Below are 6,102 nucleotides of genomic sequence, written 5' to 3' on the forward strand. Positions count from 1 at the left end.
ATAAAACTACCACGGGAGCACACTCCTGGAGGAGGGGAGCAAAGCAGATTCAGGAATGAGTCACAGAGCCCAAGCCCTAAATTTAGAAGGTGCTGAAGGAGGCAGCCGCCCCCGGGAGAGCACTGTGGAGATGCCTGCTAACGCGGGGCACCAGGGCCTCAGGGAAGGGGGTAGAGGTTGGCAGGAGTCCCCTGCACAGCAGTGCCCCATGGAAGCTGGGTCTGTTCTAGGCCTGTTCCAGGTGTGAATTTTGGCCCCAGAATGAACCCCGACTCAAGGCAGAGCCTTCAGCCCCACTCACTGACAGAGCTCCTAGCAAGCCTTCCCCACACCAGCCCTTCACAGGGTCCTAGGAACCAGCCCCTGGAGTGTGGACGTCTCAGTACTGTCCTGCCCGCTGGCTGGGCATAGCCAGGCTCCCTGGGTCCTGCTGCTGTCCTAGCATCCAGTTGTCAGACACTGGGGAAGGGGCTGTGTGGATGCAAGGAGCTCATGCCATTGAGCGAAGGCCTTCCAAAGGGAACCCATCCAGGCCTTTGTAGCTGTTTGGAATTGGGGTGAGGGAGGGGGACAAGATGTCATAGCACTCACTTCTGCTTTATTCTCAGCCCTCCAGGCTCCAAGTGAACGCAGACTGTTTCTTTTCTTCCATGTCAGAAGAGGGAGGCACTGCCTCCAGGTCAAGGAGCAGAGGCTTAGGAAAGAGGCCGTGCCTTGGGGACAGCTGGCAGACGGGGGTTAAGGAGCCTCAGGAGACAAGAACTGATAGCAGCTGTGGCGTTTATTGAGTGCCCATTGCTTGCTGGGCACCGTGCTGAGCTCTCCACATGCGTGAACTCACTTCGTCCCCGAGGCAATGGTGTAAGTCCTACTAGCCTACTCATTCTAGAAATGGGAGTACTGAGACACAGAGAGGTTAAGTAACTTGTTCTAGATCACACAGTAAGAGGTTTTAACCCAGACAGCCTGGCTCCATAGCCCAGGCTCTTAACCATTGTGGTAGACCGTTGAGCAGGGTATTCCACCCTGTCTATTCCTCCTCCTCTTCTGTCCTTCCCTCCCCATTCTCCAGTCCCTGTACCCTAGAGTCCTGGGAGCTTCTCTCTGGGCCTTGCGGGGTCTTGCTGCCCAGGGTGCTCCCAGGCTTGGGGGAAAGAGACTAACACAGCTCCACTGCAACCCCCCCACCATGCAGGACTTCACAATTTACAGAGCCCATCCACCTGCCCCAGGCTGGTGGAGAGGCATCTTGAGCACCACCCCTTCGACAGGAAGACAGACCAGAGAGGTGCAGGGCCTTACCCAAGGTCGGCAGGGCCCAGGGTGGAACCATGGAGACTCCTCTTCGGGAGGGCCCAGGCCCAGATGGCCAGCACCCCCTCTGCAGGCTGGGTCCTTCTGCTGATGATGTCTTTGGGGCACTGCCGCCTGCAGCAGCTCAGTTCGATTGCTGGGTTGATGCAGCCTTCCACAAGCCCTCAAGTTTCCAGTCAGAGGCTCCTGATCCATCTGCCTGACCCCAGGCCCTCCCCTCGGCTATGTGCTCAGGCTGGGTGGCAGTGGGGGTGGAGATGTCTTTGTGTGTCTCTGGGGAGGATGAGGTTTTCTGGCCCTTTTACCAGGGCAAGAACTCCAGCCTTGGGACGACAGCCTCTTTTCTGGAAGCCCGCACAACTTCCTTCTTTCCGTTTCTTCGTATTTTTTAATCTCAAAGCTGGGCCCTCAGTGCCCTGCCAGGACAGTTTCCACCTCCTGGGACTAGAGGGGCCTCTGGGGAGCACTTAGGATCACCTGTTGGATGGGGGAAGGGGCAGAGGGTCCACCCCCCCAAACCCCTAGGCTATTGTTCCTACCTGGGAGAGGCTCGTCTAAGAGGCCTGCTTGAGGAGCTCAGACCTGCCCAGGGACACAGCCCAGCCCAGGTATAACATGACTTCCCTTGCACCCCTTCTGCCCCTGCCAGGGGGCCACACGTGGGGATACCAAGGATAGGTTCTGTTTCTTGCTGGGCCTTATTTTTCTCATTTGTCAAATGAGGCTAAGAGTCCCTGTATGACCTTCCACCTAAGGTTATTGTGAAGGTTAGACAAAATGAGTGTGGCAGACTCTTACTCTGGCCCAGGGCCTCTTCACAGAGAGGATGTGCAAGGCCGTTCGTGTGTGTGTGTGTATGTGCACGTGTGTGCAACAGCTGTGACCCGGGTGCTGACTGTACCTTCCCAGGGCAGGTGAGGGACTGGTGTAGCTCTCTGAGGCTTTGTGATGTGGGTGTGGCACAGGGCCTCAGGTATAAGGTTGCCAGATTTAGCAAATATTTGCTACATGCTCATACTAAAAATGATCTTCCTTATCTGAAAATCAAATTTCACGAGGTGTCCTGTGTTTTATCTGGCAACTCTACTTGGGTGACCTGGTGCGCCCAAGCCAGTGTACCCATGTTGGGCTCCCACGCATGAGACTGAGGTTGTATGTGGCTGTGTGGGTCTGTGACAGGACATCAGTGTGATGGCACATGGCTGTGACAGTGTCACCAGGAGGAGAGGGGATGTGGGTAACTGTGATTGTGTGCCTCTCTGTGACTCCCTCAGGCTCTAGCAGCTCCCTCAGGGCAGTGCTTGGGCTCTTTGCTCAGGGAGGCCCAGCAGGGGTAGGAGACCCACCCTGGGCAAACACTTAGATCCAGGTCCAGTTGGGACTGGGGTGCCGAGCCTATTGCCACCTGCATCAAACTGTAAAGGACATGTCTGTCTCAAGGCCGAGCCAGCCCTGGGGCCTCAGGGTGCTCTGCCCTGGGCCCTTCCAGAGGGGCCTCAGGAATTACCTCTCTACTCTGCTCCTTCCTGGTGACATCACACAGGTCATTGCCCAGTCTTCTAGAACGGTGCCCCCAGGATACTGCCTCGTTATCCTAGGCAACCTGGGAATTTTCTCCGACTAAACTGGCAGGGCCAGTTACCCCTGAGGAGAGGGAGTTGGGGGAGAAGGCGTCAGGGGGGCCTTCTCATCTCCCAGGGGGAGATCCAGGCAGCCATCCGTCTGACTAGACGATGAGTTGGAGGGAGCACCCCAGAGCAAGTCAAGACCTGGTAGCCCCTCATTGTCCAGGACACTGGACAGGGTGGGGCCCTTGGGCAGAGGATGAATCCTGAAGCAGAGAGAGGGTGGTGACTACCCCAAGGTCACCCCTGGAGTAGTGAAAGTAGTGGTGTATATGGGGAACAGGGACAGAGCCTTGGGTTAGGAGCTGGGAGACCTAGGATCTTACCTCTGCTTTGTCCCTGCTGGTGGGGCCTTTGTTTCTCCATCTGTACAGTTGGGGACTGTGGCCATATGATATCAGTCTGAGGGTCTTTAGTCCTGATGGGGACTCAGCGAGGGAAGTTGAGGGGAATGTGAGGGACCAGGTCATGGATGGCTCCAGGCAGGTGCCCTGACCCTATTGCAACAGCTGTCAGGGGGCAGTGAGCAAGGACTGGTGTGGATATCTCCAAACGACCGCCATCCCCCATTCCAAGAGTCCTGTGGTACTGGAGGTCCCTAGATGGGTTCTGTCTTACTTTGATTCAGGGGCGTCCCCATGCCTCCCACACCTCAGCTGCTCTCTCTGTGCAGGGGCATGTATAAGACCAGCACTTGCTCAGCACCCTGGGTAATGATTCCTCACATTCTCATGATCCCGCTCAGTTTGCTAAGCACCTTCTCTTTCTCTTACACGCTCCCGCCTTCCACTCCCACTCTGACTCCTGCTTGGTGTTGTCCCATTCTGGGGCTGGGGCCCAGAGAGGCACCTCACCCAATCCACTTTCCGTCAAGGGGCCCTGTAGCTGGTGCAGGGGCTGCAGCGGGCAGAGCAGGGTCATGCTTTGCCAAGCTTTTCCACTGTTTACTCTTTCCTGAGACTCTTAACAACCATCCTATCAAGATGTTACCTTAACACTTTTTTGTTGGAAATATGCCATTTTTGTACAGTGCATTTATTCCTCCCTACCCTTCTCCCTCCAGTTATATTTTTAGTTACTTGGGGGTGAAACTGATACATATACAACTCTTTTCCTTGCAATAATTCTCAGAAAGTAGGTATTATTATTCTAGATGAAGAAACTGAGGCTCAGAGAGGACATGTCACCTGCTCTTGGTCACACATTTAGGAAATGGTATAGACAGGATTTGAACCCAGTTCCACAGGCCCTTTGCACTTCCAGGCTGTGGGAAGCAGGGATGGCCAAGTCCTAGGACTCCTCTCCAGACTCCTTCCCCAGGTCACCCATCCCAGCCCTCCTAGCCTTCTCTCTGCTGCTCAGGGGTGTTTGAGACAGGATATGAATCTGCTTTGATCCAGGCATGTTTGGGAGGCTGTCATGAACCTTTGAGCCAGAGATACCTAAATTCCTGGGGTTTGGGGGGGCCTGCAAGGACAAATTAATGATGAATAGGATGAGGAGTGATGCCCCAGCTAGCCTGGCCTAAACTTCTAGGCAGGGTTGAGCCCAGGGCATAGCCATCTGAGCCCAGAGGTACCAGGTCACCCACTTTTACTGCCCCAAGACCCAAAAGATTCATTCTTGGTTAATCTATATTTGGATTTGAGTGTTGGTTTGATTTCTGCCATGTGTACCTCCCTGAGTTTGTGTGTCTCAGGCTGGCAGTGCTCTGGAGGGTGGAGAAGTCCTGTCTGTCCTCACTGCTATCTCCTGCTGTCACCCCAGCCTTATCTCTTCTACCCTAGACTGGGTGATAGGCATGAGAGGGGTACTGCCCTGGTGCCTGCTGTCAGCTGAGATGTGTGTCATTGGGGCCCCAAGAAGGCAGGAGCCGCCAGGCCAGTGCTCCTCTCTCTTTTCCTCGTGGCAGATCCCAAAGGCTACAGTTCACAAAGCAGGCTCTGTGTACCCCTCTTTGAATCTCCCATTAGCCTGGGTATGAGGCTGTCAGATAAAACCACTGAAGCCAGGGGAGGGGCAGTGAACTGCCTAGGGTTGGGGTGGAGGCAGAAAACATGCATAACAGAGAGCCAGAGCGCTGGCCTCCTGAACCCAGATCCAGCCCCCCTGCCACCCATTTCTACACACTTAAAGAATGTGGGTTAGAAGGGGTGAGGGTGATTATCTGACTATGTCCCTCACACTGGAGATCTAAGGTCATCACACAAGCCTCATGGGGACCTGCAACTCATTTTACAAGTTGGGCTCCCTGCTCACCCCCTTCACTTTTAAAATTGGGCCTGATTCACACACATCTCAGAGCCCTAAGCACTTCAGGAAGAAACACCTCTATTTGTGAACCCACCGTGACAACTCCTTATCTTTCTCGAGCACCTTTAAGAAAAGCTGTTCCATCCCAGAGCTCTAGGATGGTGAGGCTAGGAGGTTATACATTCTGATGCTCACATTCTACAGATGGGAAACTAAGGCTCAGAAAGATGATGGGGACAGCCAGAGCAGAGAAAGGAACCCCTGGGGTGGGAGGAGGCTGAGATCTGGGTTCTGGGAAGGATGGCCATGTACTCTCCGTGTGGCAGTGGGCAAGTGATGGGCACTTGTGCCCTATTAGCTGCCCATCCAGGGGAGCTCATCAGGGGCCCTAGCTCTCCCTAGCCCTCTGCAGTCAAGGGCAAGTCACTAGGGTCAGTGAATGCTAGCCTTGGGCCCATTGCCACACTCATACTGGCCTCACCTCAGAGAAATTGAACTATTGGCCTCAGTTGACACGGGGCAGCTGGAGGCAGAGCTGGCACTAGGACCCAGGGGGGCAGGTAGCAGCCTCCCTGGCTGAAAGGGGTGGCTGGAGTACTGGTGGACCTACCTACCCTGTGGCTGTGGAGCTCTGGACAGCTCCGCCTGGGGAGGGACAGGGTAGCCCCAGAGCTCTGGGGCCAGATGCTCTTGAGAGCCTAGTAATCCATGCGAGGTGTGTGAATACATGCATGGGTACTCAGGAGGGGTGGTGGTAGACAAGGGCCAGAGTCGGGCTGGAGGAGAGCCTGGTTGAAGCTCCCAGCCGGGAGTGAGATGGGAGTGGCTAGTGGTTGTTGGGGGATGCAAGCTATGGGCTCTTGATTGTGGTAGGGGGAGTGTGCCCATCTTTGGGTCTCTGGGTGGTTCC

This window comes from Phocoena phocoena, chromosome 8 (genome assembly GCF_963924675.1).
Source record: "Phocoena phocoena chromosome 8, mPhoPho1.1, whole genome shotgun sequence".
Classification (NCBI taxonomy): Eukaryota; Metazoa; Chordata; class Mammalia; order Artiodactyla; family Phocoenidae; genus Phocoena; species Phocoena phocoena.